The sequence below is a fragment of the Micropterus salmoides genome, unplaced genomic scaffold, assembly GCF_014851395.1.
Source record: "Micropterus salmoides isolate LMB-PRFRI ecotype aquatic unplaced genomic scaffold, ASM1485139v1 Ms_hic_scaffold_11, whole genome shotgun sequence".
In the NCBI taxonomy this organism is placed as follows: domain Eukaryota; kingdom Metazoa; phylum Chordata; class Actinopteri; order Centrarchiformes; family Centrarchidae; genus Micropterus; species Micropterus salmoides.
The window spans coordinates 34126175-34153745 of NW_024040152.1; the positions used below are offsets into that span (position 1 = coordinate 34126175).

The window sequence follows — 27571 nt, forward strand, 5'->3', positions numbered from 1 at the left end:
CACATGAGACGATTGGAGCACATGCGATTGGTCTGTGAGTTTCCTGGTCCTCTAAACCAGTACAGTAAATGCTAGAAAAGCTGCGCGGGTTAAAATAGAAACGCTCCGTCACGAGGTAGTAAGTCTCAATAATAAATGGGCTGTAGGTCGGCGGTCCGGAGAGGACGGCGGCTGGGTCTGGATCCGGACCGCGGTCCGCCTATTAGTGACCTCTGCTTTAGATCTACAACAACGTGTCATACTTTATAAATTAATTCTGTGTCTTGTATGTAAAATCAATCCGGAAACTAGTTTCAGACAAATGTAGTAGGAGTAATAAGTACAATTTCCCCTTTAAATTGTTGGGGAGTAAAAAGTACCTCAAAATTAAACTTAAGTACAGAGGGATTCCATTTACATTTGTTGTGATTCATTTAGCTGACGCTTTTATCCAAAGCGACTTACAATTGCTATACATGTCAGAGGTCGCACGCCTCTGGAGCACGAGGGGTTAAGTGTCTCGCTCAGGGACACAATGGTGTCCCGGCTCTCTCACACCAAAGGCAGGCATCTTATCCATTATGCCATCACCACCCATAACTACATACTACGCTCAGCTCCCACCTCTCTAACTTCTAAATAATCTCATTATTCCACTATACGTAATATTAATATTTGTCCCATTTTGCTGCCACAGGCACCTGCAGACAGGCTTCCAGTGAGAGGACACCCGCAGCGGTCTGCTCTCAGGTGTCAACATTTCTAATCAAATGAATGGACTCCATCTTGTGGCAGACAGACGGTACTGACTGGTTCTGCTGCAAGCTGTAGATTAAAGGCTAAATCTACTGTACGTTGTTGTCTTAAATTGCCAACGGATTTATTTCATTAGTGCCTACTTTGCAGTGGTGACCAGCCATACTGACAAATCTCCAACCACACACACACACACACACACACACACACACACACACAGGGGATCAACGTCAGCCTCTGATTGGCTTTAATGACGGGAGAAGGCCGTGGATTTTTTGAATACTTTTTTGAGTTTTGGGCCTTGAGATGTCACTCAAATGTTGTTTTGTGCTCAGTGTTTAGGGATAAATAATCTGTATATTGATGGACAAAGCTTGAATTTTGGTGTCATCTGAATTTTTTAATCAGAAACTGGTACAAAATATAGAAAAGTTTGTTGCTGTAGAAATGCTACAAAAATCCAGATGAACCACGTGACCTGCATTGCAATGATATTCATTCAGCTGCTCAAAAAAAAGTGTTGGTTTTTAACCATTGGTTGTGGATCTTCTGTCAAAAAAAATAGCACCTGATCAAAATCAAAAAATATCCCGAAAGAAGCTCAAGTCCCTGTTGTGCGTCAGACACGGTAAAAGGTGGAATCAATGTCCGAGAGGGGGGGGGACATGCATGTTTGACAAAAACAACAAAGCGACTCGGTGACAGCATTTAATCAGCAGCTGCTGAGTTTCACAGCTGATTAGACTTTCCCTCGTGTGTCCCTGTGAGCAAAGGCTTTTTAATACTTTGTAAATCGCCGTGGTAGATTTCCATCCGTTATCACAGATTTTCCTGTTGCACCTTCATACCGCCGACGCCTCCTCGACTCTCCGTGTCACAGAGGTTCCTGCAAGCCCTCAGCGTCTCGAAGCGGTTTTCGTTGCCGCCGCAGCCGCCGTACCAGAAGCGGGAGCATTTACCCTGATCTTTGTCAAAGAACCACATTACGGTGTAGTTCTGGCAGCCGCCGGTGATCGGGCGGAGGAAACAGGCGTCTGGATGGAGACAGGACACAGAGATGAAGGCGTTACACGGAGTACGTCACTCAGCAGCTGCTTTATAGGCTCGTTTCAACCTCCCATGATGCATGAGCTGCTCTCTCCTGGCCGCCCACCCTGAGTCGAGGGTAAGTAAGTAAGTAAGTAAAAGTTTATTTCTATAGCACCTTTCACAGGTATAGGGCCACAAAGTGCTTCACAACAAAAACATTAATATCATAAAATACACACAATAAAAGCATAGACAGTACATGATCATATCAACCCACAAGTAGCTAATTGAAAGCCTGAACAAATAAATGTGTCTTTAGTCTGCATTTGAAGGCATCAACAGAATCAGAAGAGCGCATAGATGGTGGAAGGTCATTCCACAACCTAGGGGCAACAGCCTGAAAAGATCGGTCACCTCTAGTACGGTAGCGAGTGCGTGGAACCGTCAGCAGGTTCTGATCCACAGACCTCAGAGCACGCACAGGGGTATAACGCTGAATCAGGTCACTAATATAGGGTGGAGCCTGGCCATGTAAAGCTCTGAAAACTAAAACCAAAATTTTAAAATTTATCCTATAAGACACTGGTAGCCAATGAAGTTCTTTTAGGATTGGTGATATGTGAGACCTCCTATTAGTACGTGTTAAAATTCTGGCTGCAGAGTTTTGTACTAATTGCAGTCGAGAGAGCTCCTTCTGGTTTAGACATAAAAATAAACTATTACAATAGTCTAACCGCGACGACACAAAGGCGTGAATGATTAGCTCCAAATCATTTCTTGAAACTATATTTCTAAGTTTTGAGATTTTCCTTAATTGAAAGAAGCAGTTTCTCGTCAGCTGCTTGCAATGCTGCACTAACGACATGTCTTTGTCCAGGACAACTCCCAAATTTCTAAGACTTTGCTTAGCAGACTGGCCTAAATCACCCAAGTATTGTTTAATTCCTGGAATTGCATCCTCAGGGGCAATGATTAATGTTTCTGTTTTGTCTGCATTTAGCTGCAGGGAGTTTTCACTTAGCCATTTTTAATTTCCACAAGACAATGGAGCAAGGAGTTTAACTTCCAGATCTCTGACGGCTTGAAGCAGCAGTAAAGTTGGATATCATCAGCAAATAGATGAAAAGAAACATCATTGAACCTTTGTATGATCTTTCCCAAAGGGATCAAATACAACAAAAATAAAACGGGGCCCAGAACAGAGCCTTGAGGCACTCCACAAAGCAAGTCTGCAGACTCAGACCTTATTTGGTTTGCTGTAACACTAAAACTACGCCCAGATAAATATGAGGTGAACCACTGCAGAACTGACCCTGACAGCCCTACTTGATCCCTTAATCTTTCCAGCAAAACCTGATGGTCGACGGTGTCAAAGGCGGAAGACAGATCTAAGAGAACTAGAACAGTGTGTTTTCCAGAATCAGCAGACATCATAATGTCATTTGACACTTTCAGTAAGGCCGTTTCGGTAGAGTGTTGTTTACGAAAACCTGACTGGAATGGCTCATGGATGTTACTATTATCCAGGTAAAATGTCAACTGTTCGCAGACTACCTTCTCAATGATCTTGGATAATAACGGGAGCTTAGAAATAGGCCGAAAACTATTCAAATCCGACGGGTCCAAACCTGCCTTTTTTATTAACGGTTCCACTATAGCATGCTTAAAAGCATCTGGAAAAACGCCAGTAGACAGCGAGAGGTTAACCATTTTGGTTACACAAGCGCCAATATCTGCTCAAGGTTTCTACCAGTTAAAGGGAGTTTTTCCTTGCCTGTGCCACCAAGTGCTTACTCAAGGTGGGATTTGTTGGGTCTCTGAATAAGATCACAAAGGAAACGGTCTAGACCTGCTCTACATAAAAAGTGCAACAAGAACTTTCTTCATCCCGTGATGCAGATAGATCAACATAATGCCTGCCAACGTTCGGTTTTCCTTGTGTCTGGGAAAACAGCTGCCAGGATGTGAATACTTCTGCAGTGATCCTATCAGAGGACTGAGTGGTGGATCCGACCCAGAGGCACTGAGAGGAAGTGGGCTGAAAGCAAAACACGGACTGGACACATTTTCACCAGGAGCGTCTCATTGTTCTGCCATCAGAATCATTTGAATAGTGAGATCACATAAAAAGCTTTGGAATAGCTACGTTTAGGTCCAGCGACTTCTGCCAGACACGGCACATTAGTCGTTAGCAGCATGTGTGACTGGTTGTCTTTTATATTTATTTTTTAACCATACAAACCTTTTTTGCTCGATACCCATCTTATTTAAATCTTCTCTGTAATGTGTTTGATGAGGACCCTGATGAAGACTATGATGCTGGACCGTTTCACATGACCTGCAGCCATCGCAACTCAGGGTTCCCGCGGCTCCTTAAAAAGTCTTGTTCGTATCATTTGTACAGTTAAAGATCTCTTTTCTATTAAAGGAAGTGTTTCAACACTTTTGGGGTCTTAAATTATATTTGTTGAGGTCTTAAAAAGTCTCAGATCCATCTCACCCTGGACACAACCTGTTCCAGCTCCTCCCCTCTGGTAGGCGCTACAGAGGCACTGTACGCCAAAACCAACAGACTCAGGAACAGTTTCTTCCCACAAGCCATCACTCTGATGAACAGCGTCAGGAACCATTCCTGTGCAATAACCCAGTAACTCTGCCTCTTGTTTACTGGCTACCACTTACTATATATTCATCATTCTCTATTTCAGAGCTGTTTATACTGCCCTTATTGTATATTGTAAACACTGTATGCCAAATCCACCTACCTCATGTACATAATACCGAACACAATACTTATTTATTCCGGCTTTGCACTCCTCAAAGTCCTCATGTGCACCTGTATATCACATCCACCTCTGACATGTACTTAATAATAATACTGGTAATAATAATTTTACTCCTGCATCCTTTGCACTCTGCTCATTACACTATCTGTCTAAATGTGTTTATACTGTTACACCGTAAAGTGGGAATACTCCCCAGTAAAGCGGGAACAGATCGGTGGAAAGTGAAAACTGAAATGACGTGCAACGTGAATCAGAGCGGTTCAGTTTTTACCTCTGGAGACAATGCTGGCCAGCTCCGGCTTTGACAGGATGTTTGGATCTGTAAGAGACCAGAGGTTAGTTAATTTAACACAAGACTCATCCTGTCAATCTGACCATCTTATTGTCAAACATGTCAGTCCGTCTCTTAGTCCTGTCTGACTTCCTGTCTGTGGCTCCCAGCCTATTGGTTCCCCTTGAGGACATAAATGTTTAAAAACTCCTCACAGATATATAGTTTCATGAAATTTATGCTCGCTGTAGTTTCTATCAGGCAACCAGGAGGAAATAGTGCATCTGCTGGGGATTATTTTCATGTGGTGCTCTAGTGGGTATTTGGGGCAGCAGGACGGTGTTTGTGGGACTGAGTCAGAATAAACTACATCTCCGTTTCTGGACAACAGCAGATCTCCATGGCTCAGAGGAGACATCAGTCTGCGAGACAAACACAGGACTACAAAATATCACCAGACTGATCTTTTAAATGATGCAAATTCAAAATCATGGAAAAAAAAAAAACACCCTGGAACTCTCAAACCTACAAATCCCACAGACAGGTTTAATAATCTGAGCTCTGCATACTAATATCAACTTCTACAGGATGGTTAAATGTTTTCTTGTTTGTTATCTGGAACTGATTCAACTTCTCTCCCATAGACTAACTCCGCCTGTGTTACCTAAAACAAACCATAAAATATATATTTACAGAGTGTGTTTGTGTCTTTAAAGTGTTGGGTGAGCTACCGTTGAGGTTAGCCTCTGAGCGAGAACTCTTGCCGTCCCCTCCGGTCAATGTGTCGACGACATCCAGCTGTGCAGACTGAGTCTTTCCTCCCGTCTGGTCCTGAAAGTTCTCCACCGCTTCGTCCGCAAACAGATCGTCCGGCTCTGCCGACCCCAGACTGGAAACACAGCAGCCAAAAGCCACAGAGTCATCGTGATATTTTTCTGAATTACACAGATTATGTAAAAGACACACTGATTCTGGTGATAATCTGAAGTGTTTTGGTCCCATTCTTTCAATAACTTAAATAAGAGAATCTAATCTTTCTTCACAGTTGAGGCACTGAAGAGACTGATGTTAACGTATGTCAGGCTCCTGCAGAGTAAAGTGATTATTTAAAAATCACCTGGTAATTTTCAAATAATTTACTCGTTTTTATCAAAACATAAATCATACACTTACATGTACACTTCTTGTAGCTCTTGTTCCTTCCATGTTTAACTTTTAAAAAAAAATTTTTTAACACCAGCTTCCCCTCATCACCTGGTGTTTCACGACACAATGCTATGAACTGTGGGTAATCAAATGTTAGCATCAACTACTTCATAATAGGTCAGCTGTTGTGTTTACAGCTTGTTTTCCTGCACCTAAATGGACAAACAACAAATCAATAAAGAGACTTTTTATGAGTATTTTGAATGTTAAAAAAGGTAAGGATGGTGCAGGTCAGTAAGTTCACATTAAAAGCTAAACTACATATTGGTTTGAATACAATATAGGTTTAAATTTCGTTGTTCCAGCCACCGGTTCTTACTAACACTGTATTCACCAAGGTAATTAATAAGAGATCGAGGAGTACAGCAAAATCTCAAATAACTCAGACAATAAAAAAGGGTTTCAAACAAACCCTATAAAGCAGGTAGATTCCAAGTTGTAATAAAACTAGGGCTGGGCACGTTAATGTATCATCATGTTTTTGTAAATTAGCCTGTCGGTGAGCGGGTTTGTTGTGCTTATGTGTGTGTATTCATTATAATTTCAGATTATAGTACAGGCTACTATAGCTTACTATTAGTAGACTAATATTAATTCCAGTTGGACAAAACAGCAGTTTCATTTTTGTGGGTTGTTCTCAGTCGTTAAATTATTGTGCAAGAAAAATGTTGTACATGGTGGTCAGTCTCTCATTTCTTTATGCAAATTTACTTTTCAGAAATATAAACTTTGCATACAGGACGACGAGTTAAACATTTCTAAAGTTTGCTGTAGTCCCTCAACCTTTTATTAATGTCCTGCCTCCTCCAGGCTGTGATCGGTTGGTTAACGAGAAGTGACTTTGACGAGCAACTAGCGCACGCGGCTGCATGAAAGGCTCCCGATCTCCCTGCGGAGATCAGCATGCAGGCGAGAACGGGAACAGGTGAGCGTCACGTGGTGTCCAGAGAACACGATCTGGAGGGGGCAGAAGAGAGGACCGGTGCCGGTACGCCAATGTAACAGTACCGGTGAATACAGACACTTGAAGCACAAACGGCTTTTATCTTGTGAGAAGTAACAGGAAATCCTTAGCGCGAGCTTCATAGCGCTGCGTTCAGACGGAGTTAAACCAACGCAGCAGCTGGTTTATTAATCCAGCGCCTGCTGCATGTGTAAAATACAGCGGCTGTGGATGAGAGAAGTCAAGACGTTGTGTTTAAGTTTATGCTCAGCTTGCTCAACAGTTGTTTGATCGGCCAGGATTTGAAAGGCTGTTTCTTTCCCCCCGATTCTGATCCTGTTGGCGCTGAGGATTTTCCTTTGGCGCTCGCTAAAAGCTCTTTGGGGGGGGCGCCAAAAATTTCTCTATGCAGGAAAAACCCTGATGTCAGCTAGTGTGTGTTTTATGGGTTCATTGATATCTCAGCCAAACTGTCTCTTTGTGCTTCACATGCAATTTCTCAGCTGTCCATCAATTATTTCACCTATTTAACCAAGAATGAGAGCTAGAGACTGATGTAATGAATTTCTTGCTTGCTCTTAGGGTTTTCTGTATGTAGGTTAGAAATTATACTGTAGATTGCATGTGCTTCATTTATTTGTGGTATTTATTTAGACAATGTGTTAGTACTTCAAATATATACATTTGCTTAGTGTTTGGGCCCCTTTGTACAAGCTTCACATAGCTTAAAAATTGGTGTCCCTTTTCACAAATCTGCATTATTTCTAATAATTGTATTTGTATTTTAATGTTTTGTGAATAAACTAAACTGGACTGAGCTTAGCATCCCGCAGCAACCAAGACTAAAATACTGAAACTAATAAAAACTAAACCAGCAAACCCAATTTAAAAACTAAATTAAAACTAAACTGAAAACCAAAAGTCAAAACGAAATACAAAACTCACGGAAAATCCAAACCTATAATAACCCTGGTTTCCACTGACGATTTCAAAGGAATACGTTGCAGCCACTGCCGCCGGTTCGTGGCTGCCGGCTGAAGCCATCTACTGCACGGACCAGTCATTTTGGCACCAAAATATGTAAAAACAGGGGTTTTAAAATACTGAGATTACCCTTTAAAGACTGCATTGCTCTCTCTAACCTGGGATTGTGTATCAGAATGAGTTGGAGTACAACACAGCAGGATTACATAATAACAGAATAACCAACACCATTTTTGGAAAGCAGACATCGTTTTTTCCCCACTTCAATTCACTGATCCTCCCCTGAAACTCTCTGCTGCCGCCAGGAGGAGTCCGGCCTCCCACTTTGGAAAACAATAAAAATAAATGTAAAAATGCAGGGTTTTTTTATTTTTATTAATCCAGTGTTCTCACTGTAATTTGTAGTAGTCTGGTATCCTGAGAGTAAAGCGGGAAAACTCCACTCCGCCGTAAAGCGGGAATACTCCACCGTAAAGCGGGAATACTCCACCGTACACCAAAAGCAGACATCTGGCTTGAAGAAGAAGCAGCAGCTGAAACTGTGAGATGACTTTGAATCCAACAAGGTCATTTTCTGTTTTGTTCATGCAGTTGTTTTCACAGAAATGTTCCAGGGTACCCCAGGATTCTCAAATTAAATTTGAAACTTTTTAAGAGCTTTTTAATACCAACTAGGATGAAATTTAATGTCAACTTCACTGCCGTATAATGGAAAATCTGTATGAATTTTTAACCCGAGAAAATTATTATTTACAAAGTTACCTGAATTTAACATTTTATTATAATACTCACATTCATATTTAATACACTACAGCTTTTTGGGGTGTGTTTGTACTCTGATAACATAAAATTTATACAATATTTGTCGCACTAAGAACTTTTATGATGTGAAACCAAATAAAATTGCAAAACTTGCAACATCTAAACGATCTAGTTCCATTAAATGAATTTAAAGCCATGTTAAAATGCTCACTCAGAAATGTAACTGCCACATGTGACCTGGCTTAGTCCCGTCCGTTTCCTGTGTGTGTGATGCTTGTTTTTGTGTTTGGACTATGATGTATTTCTATTTAAATTGTAACTGTTGTGCCGTCTCGGCCAGGTCTCCCTCGGAAAAAGAGATTTCAATCTCAAGGGACTTCCTGGTAAAATAAAAATTGTGCAGTATGAGTTACATTAGTTCCACCTTGGCTAAATAAGGTCATGTAATATAATGTATTATATGTAAATGCCAAATTGCTTCAGTGATTATTCATCCTGTTCTGTTTTTGCATCTAAAGGCTGCTTGAAATATAGATTTATATAGTATTTGCATGAAAGCAGCGGGGAGAAGGAGTTGGGCTCTGGTTTGTTTTTTCCTCGTCCCGGTGAACGTTACCCTACAACAGCGGCGCAACGCCGACACAGACACGGTCCTCGTCTCATACACAACTGTCTCTCCGTTGCTGTGGTAACATTCACGGACCAGTAACCTGCAGTCTTCCAGCTCCACTCTTTGATCAGCGCTCGGCATAATGTGACTGACTTACGTTAGAGACCTTTTCTTTTCGTTCCCAACAACCGATTGATTCGCGCAGAGCTTGGATGCCACAGTTCGTGCGCCGCTAACAAATTTAACCCCGTGGTTAACCTGTGTTCTTCCTGCTCAGCTTTGTGGGCCAAAAATGTTAAGTTTGTGGTGTAAAGATGTAAAGTGTGAGTTACCCGTTTAAGAGATCTACTTCTTCCTCCGTCAGCCGGCTGCAGGTCTGTGTTATTGCAGGAGGAGGATACGTGTTTATGCCCTCTGAAATAAACACAGGACAGATGCATTCATATTTGTTTTTACAAACAATTAAAAAAATGTATTTAAAGCTGCCCCTGAATAAAAGCTGGATGATATTCTGGACATTTTAGGAAGCTGATGACAGACTGTTGGTCTAATCTAATCTAGAGTCTGGTCTTACTGTTGAGGGCGGAGAGGAAGACTCTGAAGAAGCGCTGGGCGTAGCCCTGCTCGTCGGCCTTCAGTCTGCCGACGTGGATCAGGTGCTGCTGTTCAGGCAGACTGGCCAGCTCCTCCACCTGCGTCTGGTTGTAGCGATCACTGATTGTCACCACAAACAGCGCCACCCCCTCACACTTGGCCTTCTTGGAGATGTAGCGCAGCTTGGCTCGGTCCCTGTAAGCCGTCGTGGTGCCCACCACAGTCAGCATCGCCCTCCTCCTCCGGGGCGTGGTGGCCTTCAGCAGCACCTCCTGCAGGCAGAACTCCAGCGTCTGTCCCAGCGCAGGGGAGCCGCTCTGCTGCTGCATGTTCTTGATCTGCCTCTTCATCACGTTGGCGTTCTGGTAGTCCAGCAGGCCAAACTCCGGCTTGAGATTGCGGCCGCCGCTCTGCTGGACTACAGCCACCCGGGCCCGGTTGCCGGGCCTGCGCGGCTGCGGGCTCACGACCAGCTGCTCCACCACAGAGCCCAGCAGCTGCTGGACGCCGGCGTACTCATCAGCCTGAATCTCCCTGGAGTCGTCCACCACCATGACCAGGTCCACGTCGACCTCCTGAGGCCTCGGGACATCCTGGATGAAGGCGCACTCCTCTGAACGTTGGCAGGGGTCTGAAGAAACAAGAGAGTAATCATCGGGAAACCAACTGGTTAGGAAATAGCTCCTGATGTGACTTCAGGTATCTGTCTTTGAGTTAAACAAACTTTACCTGCCTGGTCTCAGTTTAAATTAAGTAGTTAAAACTATGAGGAACTCCGGATCCAAACCAACAACCGACCTCGGAGTCAGACATTTTGGTGAAGTTATTAATTGATTAAAACAATTTCACTGGTATTGGTATCTACAAAGTTTATGCTATCGTGCCATCCCTACTGTTTACACATACAAGGAATTTGCTCTGGTGACACACATAAACATAAATAAACCTTAAAATATATAAAAAAGTTCATGTCTGCTGCCAAAAGTTTTATTCATTGAAAGGATCCAGGCCCCATTAGAGTCAGCACCTCCAGGTCTGAGGTCATGGTACTCTGGTTGCCCCCTTTTAGGTCGTAAACAAGTCGCTGCCCCAAGTGAAGGAGTTCAAGTATCTTTAGGTTTTGCTCACACGTAAGGGACAGAAAGAGCGGGTTGGTTGTGAGCTCTGTATCAACATTTCAACCCTAAACCATGACAATGAGAGGTCTGGGGATAGTGAGAAGATCTGCAGCCGCTCTTGAGTATTCTTGGCAGGGTCTCTGGGTTCAGCCTTCTTTTCAATTTAACCTCCCTTTAATCTATGTGTAAGTGCAACCTGCAAAAGCCAAGCATGCAAAAATGAACTATGACAATATCACTACGGATGTATATTAAATGTTAAAGCGAGCACGAGGCTCAATGCGTACCGTAACAGATTGCACACATCCTGACCCTCCTCAGGTCAGCAGCCATGTCCTGCCCCAGCACTGTGAAGACGTGGTTTTCCGTGTCGTCAACCTGACGTGAAACAGCAGCCGTCACCATTTATCGCTCAATGTTTTATTACTCTTGCCAAAAACAATATTTCACCAGAGGCTGAGAATAGTGTTGGTAAGATGCAGCCACTACAACTGATCCATCTCCAGACTTATACTTGTTACTAGGCCTCGCTCTCCAAGATAATGATTTAACTGACACTTTTAAAGCACAGCTGCAGTTTCTTAATGCTGAAGACAAATTTCTGACACCAGACGGCAGATTTAATTAACTGAAAAGGGAGGCTAAGTGCAAAAGGGAATTGGGATCAATTTATGTCTTTAAAGGCCAAACAAGCATGTGCACTAATAATCTGATGAAACAAACATTATAACAACACTGGCCAAACATGTGACGTGCGGTAATACCAAACCTGAAGTGAGCAGCAGGCCAATCCAACAATTGCTTGTTTTAACTCATGTACTGTGTCATTTTCACTTTGACGTTGAGCAATAGGAGCACAGAGAGCTCTTGTAGCTGTCAGGCGGAACAGTGAGGTTGGTCTCTAGCGTCTTCTTCCTCATCAATAACACCCCATTTGCACCTGGTATTGAAATCTATTTTCGGATTAAACGGGATCAGAGCTCGCCTTTGTGTTTACACTAGGGTTGTCGCAATAACCGCAAAATTGAAATACCGTGCTTTTGGCCAAGCCTACTGCAGAGCATGGCAAGTACCGCAACACTAAATTAAAATAATCGAGCTTCAAAAGTTCCACAACCGTAACGAGCTCTGTAACGGTTCAAGAACGGAGCGCCAAGGGCTGTACTGACCTGACTTAAAACTTGGAAGCTAACTTGGCGTTAGCATATTGCGCGGCTAATGTGGCTAGAAGGCTCGCCGGGGTTGGACAAACGTTCTAATCCTGAGACACATTTAAGAGAAACTGCTTGAACGTTAAGACTCATTTGAAGCTCACTAACTAACGAGCGTAGCGTGTCGGATACCTGCAGCTGTTTTTCATGTTGCTTTCTGTGGAAATTTAGTCATAACGTTAGCAGGAGCCGGCTCAGGTGTTAGCTTTGTTAAATGGAAGCCCATTCTGCTCCGCTGTGTGTGTGCGTGCGGGGTGTAAATTGAGTTGACAGACGTGCCCTGAAGGTAACGATATAGCTACGTGTGAAAAAGACACGGTCAAACTACAAAAATGATTTTGCTTGGCAATGTTGTGTAACTCTGAAAAGCACCCAGCAGCGAGATTGCTCCGCTCGCCCTAGTTTACACTAGGGGTGGGAATCAGCAGAGGCCCCACGATACGATATTATCAAGATATTTATGTCACGATACAATATTATTGTGATTTTAAACATACTGCGATATACTGCAATTTATTTCCTTTTTCCCAACTTCAAATTGTGTCCCCAAAAGAAACTATTTTTCTCATGGACTGAAAAAGCAACTGATGTTATTATAATAGCACCAAAAACATAATATATAACCACAGAAAACATCACGATACTATGCTGTATCGATTTTTCCCCCCACCCCCAGTTTACACCTGGCATTCGTTGAGATCAAATCTCTGTTGTCTGGAGCAAAACCTGTGCGTCAGTAATTTGAGTTGGCCTTTAATCAGATAACGTGTCTGGATATAGATGGCATTTTTATTTTCCAGCTGTAAATGGGGTGCTGCGTGTGTAAAACACGTCGATAAAGATGATTAAATTAGTCAAAGTTAAATGACCAACGTAGTTTGCCATGTCTCTCAGCCACATCACAGTAAGAATGTCTTTCTCTGTGATTCTCTAATCAAGTGACCATCTTAAAGGGCAAAACTAGACCACAGTCTTGATATTTGAATTACACGCTACGGGTCACAGGTCAGTCTCGGGGCCTCAGCTAGTGAACCGATGAATCAAACCTACCGCCATCGCTCGACTAACAGCCGGCTCGTTCCTCAGAGAGATCACTGCCGGGAAGATGTTGCGGGCCCGGTACTCCATCATGGCGGTCACAATCTCCGAAGCGTCCTGTGACGGCCCAGTGGAGAAAAAGACGGCCACCTTCCTCAGCCTGCCTCCTGAACGTGTACGTTTGAAGAGGTTCTGACCCACGAAGCGCATGGCGGCCCCCAGATGGCGCCTGTTGGTCGTCCTCTCCAGGGCGATGTTCTTCACAGCTTCGATCAGCTGGTTCTTGCGCCGGTAGTCCTGGAAGCGGATCAGGTACTTGGTGTAGGCGCTGTAAGCCACCACAGCGACGCGAGCGCCCGTCGGACAGTTGGTCTCGGCGATGGTGATGTCCTCCAGCAGGGAGAGGAGGGCGGCGCGCTGCCTCTCGAAGGCTGCGGGGGACACTTCGGCGGACATGTCCACAGCGAACACCAGCTCGGTGGGGTAGGCCGGGCAGGCTGATCGACCTAGAGGAGGTAATGATGTTGAGAAAAGTGGAGAATAAAGTAACATCCGTAAATACAACCCAAAACACCAGAACTACAAATGTGTGTCCAGACAACCATTTTTAGAGGTTGTATTCAAAGTCAACTGAAAGACGCGAACAGTGAACCAACAGAAGTGTCATTTCAGGGCCAGTGAAGACACACAAACTTTCCAGGTTGTTTAAAGTGAATAAACTTTAGAGACAATTTCAATTAAGCAAAGCATACTTAAAAACAATAACAAGAATGTTCATGGTCACTAAAACCTGCTTTCACAGGGTGGTATAATGTGTAAAAACCCCTCAAATTTTCAATCACGAGGCGTGAAGTCTGTCAGCCATCGCCCATCCTATGCAATAAAAATAAAACAATGCATTCCATATAAATCACAGTGAGTTGCTTAAGAAACCAAAGGCAGCAGGGAAAGGGTGCTTAAATGTACTGGTTCTGCATCTTGGCACATTGTACCTTCGACAGAACGGAATTCCCTGCACAAAGGGTGGCACGGATCGGCCTGAATTTTCTGGGAAACCTAGACCTGAAATAGGTGGGGAAGGCCGTCCCTGCGATCTTAGTGCAGACCTTTACAATGCATTGTAGTCTGTTCCGGTTCTTTACTGAAAGTATCGGATCTGAATGGAGGAGGGAGCAACGTGAGTGAGACCCACGTGTCTGTAAGTTTATGGATAAACTATAAACTGTTCATCCATCCGTCCATCTTCTGAGGTTTTGGGTCGCAGGGGCAGCAGGCTGGACAACCGTCTTCTGGCTCCTCCTGGGGGATCCTGAGGATTTCCTTTTCCAGATGAGGTATATAAGCCCTCCAGGGAGTTCTGGGTCGACTCCAGGGTCTCTTGGCAGTTAGACGTGCCGACAAAACCTCCAAAAGGAGGCGCCCAGGAGGATTCTGATCAGACGCCCTAATCACCTCAACTTCAATGCAAAAGGAGCGGCGGCTGATCTGCGAACACCCCTCCAGGAGGTCTGAACTCAGGCTGGGTTTGGGAGGAGGCTGTGGAGACGGACTAAACTTCTATTGTTATAAATAAACTGGTGAAGTGCAGAAGTTACCTTTCCCAAGATGATTTTACTCTTTCGGCCTCTCTCCTGTAAACCTTAGAGCTGAAGTCTTGTTTCTGTACTTACCCTGTTGTTCTGAGTGACAAAATAGAGATGTACGTACCGTGGCAGCATGCTGTGTGGAGGAGAAAAATAATATTTAGAGTTACAGGAGCAGTGCACACATTTGTTTTCACTTTGACATTCCAGAATAAATTGACAAAAGTTTGTTTTGTATCTTAAAAATACAACAAATGATTACCTAACTACATGAGGACAAACAAAAACAAATGTCTCCTGAGACACTTACGGCAGTTGTCTCTGATGTAGGTGATCAGCTCGCAATCCTGAGACAACAGGACAGATGTTGTGTGTAAAGAGAATTCATGAAGTTGGCAGGTGAGGTGAATTTAAGGTGGACTTACAGACTTGCTTTTGCCTCCAGGAGGACCTCTGGGACCCTGGACGGAAGGAAAGGAGGCATATTGGTGAACTTGACGGTTATTTTCAGTCATATCATTTAATACTGGGATTATCCAGAGAGGGATTTCAGGTCAGCGCCTTCTGATGCTGAAACAAGAAGCCTGATATTCAGCTAAGCTGTTTACGTTACATCTCCCGCTGCTCTGAGAGTAAAGGCGGTGGGGTTTTCATTTTCACTGACGATGAAGATTAAACTCCAAATGACAGCCTGAAATACGATTCTAATTCTGAACTGCTGTGCAAAAAGGGACAACAACAACGCCTTTTTAGTATAAGGAAACTTGCCAAAGACCATACTGACATGACTCTAATGACACTGTTCTACAGAGCTTTCAGTGAATCTACCAGCCGCTGGCGTGGCAACCTTGGTACCAAAGAGAAAAATGCCCCGGCTAGGCTTGTTAACACGGCCAATAAGATAGAGGGAGTTCAGTTCAGTCGTCTGAATTATAAATTCATTAAGCAGGGGCTTACAAAAGCAACGGCCATTTGCTCAGACAGTGCCTAGAGCGTACACCGTTACAGTCTGGCCTGAGCTTAAAGGTCCCTGTTGCCATGAAAAACAGGTTTCAGAAATCCTCCATCCCTGTCCCCATTCAAGCCTCCAATGCCAACAGCAGAAGGAGGTAACCGCCTTATTGATGTTAGGTGGAATAATGCTCTTATTGGTTTAAAAATGTGTTAAACTGTAATGTACCTTATCCGAGGCATTTCAAACATATTTTATCTGTAGTGCTATAGTAGTGCAATATATCTATTTGTAGCACAAAATATTGGTGGTGCAACATATTTGTAGTACATTATAGCTTGTCCATTGTGTTGACCTCGAGGTGGCTCAGATGCAAAGACTAAAACGAACACACAATATCTCGTTGGGTGGTGCTCAAGGTTGGATATCATTTAAAATTTTACGATACCAGCACTAAAACCAGTACCTTTAAAGTGATACAGATAGAGTACTTTATTCGATACCTTGCATACTGTTGAAGCCGTAGTAGCTGACTGGCAGCCTATCATTTATTTTTATCGGTTGTTATGAACAAGCAACGTGATCTATTTTATTTTTTCTTGTGTCAAATAACTGTTGGATAAAAGGAATCGGAAACTGTATCAGATCCTCCTCATCCTCATTAGTTCATCCTCACAAAAGCCTTTAACTGACGTGATGGCACGCAGAGATCGATCGGTGACAAGTGGTGTGAACAGCAAATAAAAATGTACAGAGAAGTGTTCAATGATCCCAGAAGATGAAACCAACGGAAAGCCGAGCTCGTGCTGATAAACTGCCTGAGATGCAGCCGAAGGTGAGCGGCTGTTAAAATGAAGTTATGGCATGTGCTTTGTACCATCTGCTACCTTGTGCGGTTGTGGTGGACATTTGTGAGTCGCTTCAGATAAGCTGAACGACCCGTGGTGCGTCGGTGTAAGATATCCGGTGAACAGGTTTACTGCTGTATGTTCTTGTATTCTAATGTTTGTCTGTGTGACATTGTCTTTGAATGTGGGACAAATGATAAAGTGACTGATTGATTCCCACTCACATCGTGTCCTGGATGTCCTGGCTCTCCGGACCCGCCTGATTCTCCCGGCCTGCCTGAGTTCCCCTGGATGTATCAGACCAAAAAAAAAGGAGTGATGAAGCAAAAACACAATTATCAACAAAAACTAAAAACACAGGTGAAGTTGTCACCGACCCCTCGACCTCGGTTCCCATCACGTCCTGGATATCCTTTGGTTCCCTTCTGACCTTCCTCACCCTAAACACATAAACATGCACAGAAACAGGAAGTCATCGCTCATGCCTGAACCATGTGGACTCCTTCTTTGTCATGTTTTGGCTGTGGGGTTGGACTCACCGGCAGACCAGGGTAACCAGGAAAACCCGGATCTCCCTGTGAAGAAGGAAAGAAGTAATAATCTTTGCTTTTCATTTTGTTATTACAGAACAGTCTTTATACAAAGGTTGAAGAAGACTGATCTGAATTCTATCATGTTCTCCATCGTTCTAGCTTAGACTGGGGGTCTTTTAATTACATCACTTCCTGGTGTGTCTTCTACTTCTTCTGCAATGGCAGCGAGTGGAGAATTAGCTCCATCAGTCAATGAGCTCGTGTTCATGCAGCAGCGGTAGTAGATGGACACGTTTACATTTTCTGTCCCCAGATTTCTGGGAATTTGATAAAAGAACTTCATTAGGTTAAAGGTCGGCTCTACCTTGGAACCTTTGGGTCCTGGAGGTCCAAAACTGTCTCTGCCATCCTGACCCTGAAACAGCACAGACCGCATCACCGATTGCATTTTATATGTTTATACACACAGTCAGTATTTACAAACTCTGATGTTCAGCTCCTTACCGGCGTTCCTCTGGGCCCCTGTGGTCCTTGAGCACCCTTAACACCCGGATCTCCTGGTTGGCCCTTCAACAACAACAGACATTTTAAACATTTTCTGTACTCAACTCTGTAGCCAAGATTTTAAGAAATCACACACACCTGACATATTTTTGATTATCCACCATTTAAGCATTCCTGTTTGCCTAAAGACAATTTGTGTCTACTCTCAGAACGTAGAACCCAACCACCAAATTACCAGAAATATCAGAGGTGCGATAATGTCCCTGACTATAATAACCACATTATCTGGACTTAAAATGATGTGTTGGTGAAATCACAGATAAAAGGCACAGGAAACGATGTCACACACCTTCTGTCCGTTAGGGCCACGACGTCCGGCTGACCCCGGGTCTCCAGGTTTTCCTGATTCACCCTGCAGGAAAAACCAACAGAGTCAAAGCAGGAAGAACAGATCTGAAACTACCAAACGGGTCACAACCAAGCAGGAACCTCCGGGTCTGAAAAGTGACGCCTTAAACCCGCGTTCTCTCCAGCGGCTGCAGAAAGAAGTGTGATTGTATAGAAGTCTGTGAGAAAATGTTTCTACTTCTCAGCTGATTTATTCCCTCAGTAAACACTTTCCTCCCCGACATTCAGAACGGGAATAAACATTTTGGCCTTGTGACCAAAACTATACAGACTATTTCGTCAAACTTTAGTCATTAAACTTACTAACACATTCTAATGATGTAAATAGTTTTGACTGGTGAGTTATGGCTAAATGTAAATCTCGCTGAACTTGTAATAAAGCTCAAAGTGATAAAATGAATAAGAGTACGAGTTGATAACTGAGTCTCGGTGTATTTAATACTCCCTCAGCCCTTAAATAATGATGTTAGCTCTGTGCAGAAAGGTCAGTGAAGCAAACTGAACTGCAGTGCTGTAATTACTAACAGACTGCCAAAAGAAACTGCTGATGAATAAATATCAAGTGAAATAAAAACATGAAAAATGTTTTGTGGTTAGAAAAAATATCTAATGACTGCTGGCCTGAAATTATTACCACATTTTACCACATCTGTTCATGAAAACAGCAGAACACCTGATAACCTGTGTAGTTACTGTAAATAAAGCGTTTCCTAATCACGTTCTCTGATTACACCTACAGACCCTACAGATGTTTAATCAGATTGTCCGTCCGACCTGAGTCCAGTTTACATTCACTCTGTGTCTATAATATGTTCACTGAAAGGGTTTTTAACCGTAGGCAGATAAAACAGGACGATGGAGATGTACCGACCTGAGGTCCAGGAAAGCCAGGGTTTCCTTTTGGTCCACGATCACCGTTTTCCCCTCTGCTTCCCTGCAGAGACAACAAAAACTTTAGGTTTGGGACAGTGTAAGCCCATACGCGTTCAGGTTATTACGAGTATAATCTCTGTCTGTACTCTTAGTCTTGTTATATCCAGTATGTCTGAAGATATACTCATTGTTAGCATTAATGTTTACAGCAGCAAAGTAACTCAATAACTTTATCTGACATCACAATTAGCGAGTGACGTTTAGAAAGATCATCAGTCTGTATCAGTCCCTCCTCCTCTGTCCTGGCTGCAGGTAACGTTACCAGGGTAGAAGGAGGAGCAGCTGGTTTGTCTCAGCCAGCAGCTGAGTTTTAAAGACTACAGACCAGTCTGTGCTCCAGACATTTCTATTTAGCTTGTTTTTAACATTTGGCTAATGCCAAGCTAGCGTTAGCTGTGCTTGTTAAAACATACAGGATGAGCTACTGAGGACACAGATGATTAAATCAACCCTTTGCACATGTTTAACGTTACCTTACAGACAGGTGTACTGATAAAGTATTGTCTTTTTACTTGCAAAGGTTTTATTGCACATACTTACAGTAAAGAGCGTAGCTGTCATCAACTAACGCTACAGTAGTTTGGAGCTAACGTTGGAGACTCTTGTTTGCCTAAAGACAATGTGTGTAATCACAGAACGTACAACCCAACCACCAAATGACCAGAAATATCAGAGGTGTGATAATGTCCCTGACGAGTAGTTTGCACTTAACCCTCACCGTATTCCACCGCGACAGCGCAGCCTCTCGCTCTGCTGCCGCTGTGTGTGTGTAGGAGCCAACAGAAAGCAGGCAGAGACACCCGCCCGTTTCAAATTAAATCAGACTTGATGCTAGAGACATAACATTACACCATAGGACCGGCAAGTCTCAATAGCACTATCGATAAACTCGAACTGTTGAGATTATTTCTTAAGGGGCTTTGTTGATGTAACAAGGAAAGGTAAGACCGGTCTAGCTTGCAGTAATTTAGCTGACCCCTAAGTGTTTATCTGACATTTATGGCTTTAGGGTATTTCTCACATGTACTTGTCCTGGTCAAGATGACAACAATAGACTGATTAGTTGGAGACAGTAGCTCAGACGTCAGGCTAGCAGATATCAGTGTTAATCAATCTTACAAGGCTGAGTCCGATAAGAATGTTTACAAGAACTCGCTGGCTCCACAGATTAGGTACAACTCATGGATAGGAGAGATTACAATATGACGAAGCATGGAAGTCTAAACATCAGATAGATTAGGTGTTCTAGGTGGAAGCTAATAGAGAAACCTACAGGCACTAGGGGGAAGACAGAAACATAAAAGGGACCACAAGATGTAATCCTTAAGATTTAGTGTTGGCATTTGACGTGTTCACATGTTGTACGCTGGCACTGTATCTCCTCGGCCGGGCTCAATAAACTAAAATTGTAGCCCTGACCCTGGGTCTTCAGTGCGCATGTGTAGGCGTAGCGTGTACGTGTGTACCAGCTTCACTGGAGTTGTGCCGTGTTGTCCGCACCTCGCGGGACTTTCAGATTATTTATCACCGTAGAACCACACAAAGAATATTATATTGTTTTTAAATAACCGGCTACTTGGAATAGACCGCTGTCAGCAGCAAGGCATGTTGTTTTCTTAACTTCGTGCACTGTATACCACAGAAACAAAACATTTATACAGCACACGGCACAGAAGAGGGTAAAAAAACTCCCTAGGGAGGTAAAGCTGGCACGTCCAGTTGGGAAGAGGCCTCGGGGAATAACAGGACTAGGTGGAGAGATTATATCCCCACAGTGGCCTGGGAACGCGCCTCAAGATCCCCCATCAGAGCTGGTTAATGTGGCTCAGGAAAGCTGGAGCTGTCGCCCCCTCGACCCCAGACAAGCGGCTGAAGATGGAGTGACGGAGGAGAGAAAAAAAAAACTGGTGGGAAAACTTTTGGATGAGACGTTGGATGCAAACATAAGGGCAACCACAACTCTACAGAGAGTTCATGGCGACAGAGAGCTTCATCAGAGCGAGGTGGACTGTTCCTTTCATTTGTTGATCTGGCTTCATGTTCGCATGTTGTTGTGTGATCACTCACCTGTGGGCCAGAAGCACCCGGGGGGCCCCGAAGTCCTATTGCTCCCGCCTGTCCAGGTAGACCCTGCAAAAAGACACAGAGAGTTCAAACAGAGCATTTTAGTGTGTAACAGATATCCAGATCTTTGTTGTTCCTCTCTTACCTTCTCACCCGGCGGGCCTCTTCTTCCATTGGGACCCTGCACAGCAGAATAATGTGTTATTCGCTGCATGCTGCTTTGCTTGGCTGAGTCACATACAGGCTAGGTAGGGCGTGAACACTTTCAGATGTGACAGGATTAAGGACACTATGCATGATCAAAGTGTAAAACACCCACAACCCCTTCCTAAAAACCCAACAGGGCTGGAACCTGCTGTCATTCAGAAACTTATTGACAGGTCGTGTAGCACTCCTGTGTGTTCAGACTAAATTGCTCTGTACAGGCAGTTAAAACCAGTCATGTGGTTACATTGGCACAAATAATACAGCGCTTTGATGGATAATCAGATGAGAACAACAAGTAATGGTTATAACAGTGTAAAATACTGAAGTCCTGCATTCAAAATTTACTTGAGTTCAACAACAGAAGTTTTCTCAGCATAAAATACCTCAAGTTTCCTGAAATGCAGTGAAGCAAAAGCTTAAAGTAAACACCGTATACTGCAGATGCTCACAGGCATATACAGTGTATGATAACACAAACTGGACATCAGAAATCTCACCGGGTTTCCTTCGATTCCACCCTCACCTGACCGTCCGTCCGGTCCAGGTGGACCCTGTGGATTTAAATACAATGTGATAAGAAAAGGAATATAGTAAAATGATTTAGGACTCATGTAGGACTGAAAGCTTTATTAAAGTAGAGATTAAAATTCCCAACCCTGGGTGCAGATTTGTAGACTATTGGAGCCGACGGTTCAGGAAGTATTTTGGATATTTGGATTATGAGAGGTTCGTTTCTAATAAAACGTCAGTTCAATACTTTACCTCTGTTACGAACATTGGAAAGGCTCTAAATACCACAGTACCCAGCGTGTTGCTGAATTGTGCAGCGCTCAGCGGTCCCGTTACGCCGATTGTTTAAACGTGTGTTGATAAGCCGGCTGTCATTTCACGAGCTACAGCCAAGTATTTCATAGATAGAAGTAGGGCTGGGCAGAGCAAGTCTGTCTGTGTGTGCGTGAGAGAGAGAGAAAAAGAGAGAGCGCTCCGTTTATTTATTCTCATAGCGTAGGTGAGTAAGTGACTGTTACCAAAACGTTTTTAACTTTGCTACGGCTAGGCTGGCAGACCCAAGTGCAGGACTAAGAAACGGAGGAGTTAGATACTGCAGGACTGAAGGGATCGGATTGTGAGCCAAGACAGGAAGATTAGGTGCCTACAGAACCATGTTGGAGGCTGCTGTGCAGAGCAGCTGGAAACCTGAGAGTCCAGACTGTGAGAGGCTGAGCAGGTCCAGAGCAGAATACGGGTTAGTTTAGCCGGGCATGGTCCAGGGAGAGCAGACGAGCTCTATTTCCGGTAGCAGAACTTAAACAACATTGTGCAAAATGTACTTTTATATAGTGACTAAATTAGGGCTGTACATAACAATTATTTTCATGTCATGACGATTACTTTTTCCGATTAGTCGTGTTGTGATAATAACAATAACAGACATTAATTAAACTTTAAATGTTTCTGACATGGATTAATTTCAATATTAAGTAGTGCAGTATGATAATAAAATATATTTCTGAAACCGTTCAGACTGTCCAGACAGCCACAGATCGTCTGTATGTTTGATTCAGATTCATTCCGTTAAACAGAAAATATGAAACGGCCGAAGTTAGATGACACGCGGTGTAACGTTACGTTACCATGACATAGCGGGGCAGAAAGTACTTTTAACATGAAGGCGATGAAGAAATACTCAGAAAATAAATTAACAGACTACGTGTCCTAGTGCCGATAATGTGCCGTGCTCGTGTGGACACAGAAAGTAAACAGGATGTGCAGTGCTGCCGTCAGCGCTCCGGATGCTTTCACTTCACTGTCATGATCCTGTCTGTGTCATGTTTGGGAGTCTGAGTTTAGTTCCATGTCCTTAGTTCATGTTTTGGTATTCATTCCTGGTCCTTGTTTGTATTGTGATTTGGTCTGCTCTGTATTCTGTGTCTTAGCTCCTCGTTCTGTGTCTCAGTTTATGTCTTAATGTTTTTGGTTCTGTCCTGTGTCCAATATCAGTTATATAGTCTGTTGTGTTTTGGGGTTCACTCATGTCCGTCTCTGTCTTGTCTGTCGTCTAGTGTTCAGTAACCCTTGTCATGTCTGTTACCAAAATGATCCCTCTGCGTGTCTGTCTCTGTCTTCCCCTGCGCTCTCTCTCCCTGCCACTGCCTCATTAGCCTCATGTCTTTCACCTGTGTTGCTCCCGCCCTGCTCGTTAGTCCCTGTGTGTATATATTCCTGGTGTTTCATTGTATGTTGTCACCCCGAGTTGCAGTGTGTGTTTCTTGTGTCGTCAGCCTCACTCGTCGCGTTTCCCTGCTCATTTTGGATTTCTGTTTGACAACCTTTGTTTTTGGAGGTGTGCTCACCTTTAGTTTATATTAAAACCCTTCACTGAACTGCACCTGCTAGCCTTCGTGTCCTGCGTTTGGGTCCTCCAACCTGCTTCACCACACCACTTACCGTGACATTCACGTGTCCGAGGACAGCGGCTGAGCTGCAGTGAAGCGGTTTCCAGTTCCCAGAGCTCACTGAGCAGCACGTTCAGTGTCTGTCTGAAATACTCCCAGACTTTATTTGTAGGTGCATGCAAAATTTGGCATAACACCTGTGAAAGTCGACTGCCCCCCCCCTCCTCAGAGACCCCCTGGGATGTTACTTACCGGTAAACCTGGTTCCCGGTTCTCCTTTGGCTCCCGGAGTGGTGTTATCAGCGCCCGAGTCGCCCTGTCAGACAGAACACAAAGCCACAGTCTTATCTCACTAAGTCATAAAAGATGAACTCCACAAAGTGTTCAGTGGAGCTTCCAGCTGTGTTTGGCTGTACGGCTGTCTAACAGGAGTCACAGATTCTTGTTGTCTATATATTGTGTATATTACAGATATTTACTGATGTCCTTCTGAAAACATGATGGCAGCTTATTGTGCAGAGATGCGGAGAGCTTTGCCAAAAACTAATTTGGAAGGAGGTTTTGTTTTCACCACCCTCTATTTGTTTGTCTATTAGCTGATTTTCTCTCGCAGTCTCTAAAGGATTTGGCAGAGATCCGCACGTCTTTGCTTTTAGCTTAAGGGTTTGTTTATGGGATACGTTGGATGTGGGAATTTTGAACTGGGATGTAAGCCTGTAAACGTCTTCTGTTTTTAAGTGCCAAGACTGCAGACTCGGTGTCCTCTTTTCTCAGCAACATCCAAGTTTTCAGACTTGGCCTGTCAGAATGTTGCTAGACTGGGAAGCCTCACTGATGAACTTATATCAATTTCAGTCAGAAGCAACAAGGCTAGCCACTTGCACATCCTTCACACGTTTCTCGCTGTCACAAGACTCTTATTCGCAGCTTACAGTACTACAGGTAACTTCTGCAGGTTTGTCCCTCAGTAATAAACAGGCAAAACACGCACATCTGCACGCAGTGATCAGTGATTTTTGTTCGATCAGTAATCTTGAAATAACTCCATTATAGACTTTAACTATGTCAGTGTATAACAGAAAACTGACTCTAAATTGTTCAATCACATCTCCACTGAGATGCCGTCGTCGCTCTCGGCCTCTCTGTGGTCGTATGTCACAGGTTTTGTTGTTATGGTTTAAGGTTGCTCATGGTGCTGAAATGCTCAGACCTGAAGCCTATTGAGATGCATAGTGCATCCTGTGGCCTGCATTATAAATGTTCTTGGTGAACTATTTATAGTTTTCAGTCACATGACAGGCACGGTGACCTGGGGGGCAAAACAACAGACCAAAGAAGCGGCTCACAGCAGACTCCCTCGTAGAGACGCCGTTAAGTTTTATTTGGATCACCAGCCTGATGTTTACGTTTAACTTGCAGGGAATCCCTCACCCTCCCAACACAGCTCAGGCTTGTCTTCTCCTCAGTTAGTGCATCCAAAAGCACGACAACCGTCCGGCATTTTGGCAACGCCCATGTGTGAAACCCATAAAATAAAAGTCACGTTCAATGCAAAAAGGGCCTTCGTTTGTGAGTGGGAAGCTGGTGAGGGATCATGATGATTGGTCAGGGAGTCGGTGGAGGATCTGTGATGACATGGAGTGAAATAAATAATAAATAAAGACTCACGGATCTCCTCGCAGTCCTCGCTGTCCTTTAGGCCCCGTCTCCCCTCTGATACCCGGGATACCCTGAGGACGACAGTTCAACCTATCAGTCAACCAGCCGGAGGTCAGAGGTCAACACCTCCGAGCTGATCAGTGTGGAGGGATGAAGGGTTATTCCACTGAATTACAGCAAGACACTTTCTCCCAAAAACATAACTGAAATATATGAAGACATAACAACAACAACATCTGCTGTAACAGCAACTATACACACACACACACACACACACACACGCAGGTAATGATAATGTAGGTATAAAATGTCTATTATTTAAATACATTTGTACAGTTTAATCATTTATTCTAACCTATGCTGCTCTTCATACTTGAGCTGATTAAACGTTAAACATCCTTTAATATAAATTGCTCTCCACAACCCAAAGACAAAAACGAATACCACCGTGCAGGGAAATGAAAAACAAGTTTGATTACTGGGTTTCCTGGGTGTCCTTTATCTCCTCGAGCTCCATCAAGTCCCGTCTCTCCCTGCAAACACAAAACCAGAAATACACCTCAGTACAGAGAAGCCGAAACCCCCTCCTGCGCATTACTAAAAACAAAAGCACACATCTACTGTACATTTCCTGATTTTTCTAGTTTCGCTAAACAGAAATCATTATTGTTGCCCCCCCGTCTGTCCCTATTTTACAAAAACATCTTGTATCCTTGTCTAAACAATACCAGTATCATAACCAGTACCCTTAAAGTGATACCGACACCAATAGAGTTCTTCATTTGATACTTGCCTAAAGCATTTTGTAAATCTATTCTGTTGCTGTTGAATAAAGTTTATTATTATTAAATTGTCTGTGCATTGTCTGATGTATTTGTTAACATTCTAACTTTGACTGGATGTAAAATCAATAACGGGACTGATGCTAATTTTAAATGTGTTGCTTTTTAACGGCACCCCTGTTTGTAGGCGTTTGTCTTTCAGATCAATCAAGAGGAGTGCCTTTGATCGTGTGTCATCTAATACAGGGAACTGGTTCCGGTCTTGACTTGATCTCAACCCTCGAAGTCTTGGTCTTGTCCGGTCTTGGTACTACTGTTCTTTATTTCAAAGCTACCTTAGGAGGATTTAAGATGTTGAAATGAATCAAAACAGACTCAGATGATTGGATCACTTGAGGCTGTTTATCTAATGGCTTTCTTTAAACAACTAAGATGTTGATATTCGTACCTGATCGCCATCGATTCCATCCAGGCCGTCTTCTCCGTTCTCTCCCTGTAGCATCGGATGAGAAGCAACTGTCACATCTCACTGCCGTCCTTTGTTAATGTTAAGACTCCAAACTAAAATATTTGCAAGTATTTGTCCAAACACTCTGCAGTAAATGCAACACTTCACATCACTTCTTAGATTAACTGGCTCTAGACTTTACATTCCAGCAGCCCCGAGTCACTCACCCTGTTGCCCGAGACTCCTCGGTAGCCCTGCGGATACAAACAATAGGATTAGATCCGACAGGCCAGTGAGGACATGTTCTTTAATATTTTAAACATTGTTCAGTCAGAACTCACAGAAAACTGGTAAATATTGGTATAAAATTTTTGTCTCATGTTTACGAACAGCAGACAACTGTGGCCTTAAAGTGAAACCATGATTGTATCCTAATCTTAGATTACTACTTCTGATGTTTTGGCTCCAGCTTATTTATTTAGCTCCTTGTGATGCTCTGAGCATTTCAGATCACCGGATAGGGGTCTTTTGTCTCTTCCTATGTCCAGATTAAGAATTAAAAGGGGACAGAGCTTTTTTGTCAGGGCCCCAAAGATCTGGAAAGGCCTGCTGGAGGAAATTAGACTCTCAGATTCAGTGTCATCTATTAAATCACTTTTTAAAACGCATTTTATCGGAAAGCTTATTTTGATTTTATCCGAGCCACCCGTTTATTTTAAGGTTTTTATCATAGTTTATCTTCTCTATATCCCATGTAGTTGTTGCATTTATTGGGATTTAAATTTTAATCTAATTTGTGTTATATAAATAAAGTTAATAATCATCATCAAACTGGCAAATCCAATTATAATTTAACAAAATGTTCTCTGAGCACCCCAAAAACGTGAAAGACATCAAACACATATATATCCTGTGTGCACAAGAAACAAATTTGACTTAAGATAAGGTGTAATAATGAGCCCCAGAT

At 43.3% G+C, this 27571-nt stretch overlaps 1 pseudogene; it reads right to left on the bottom strand.

Moving 5' to 3' along the window:
- Positions 1 to 1114: 1114 nt before the first annotated feature.
- The window catches only part of LOC119898162, a 47278-nt pseudogene continuing 20821 nt past the window's right edge, over positions 1115 to 27571 (bottom strand).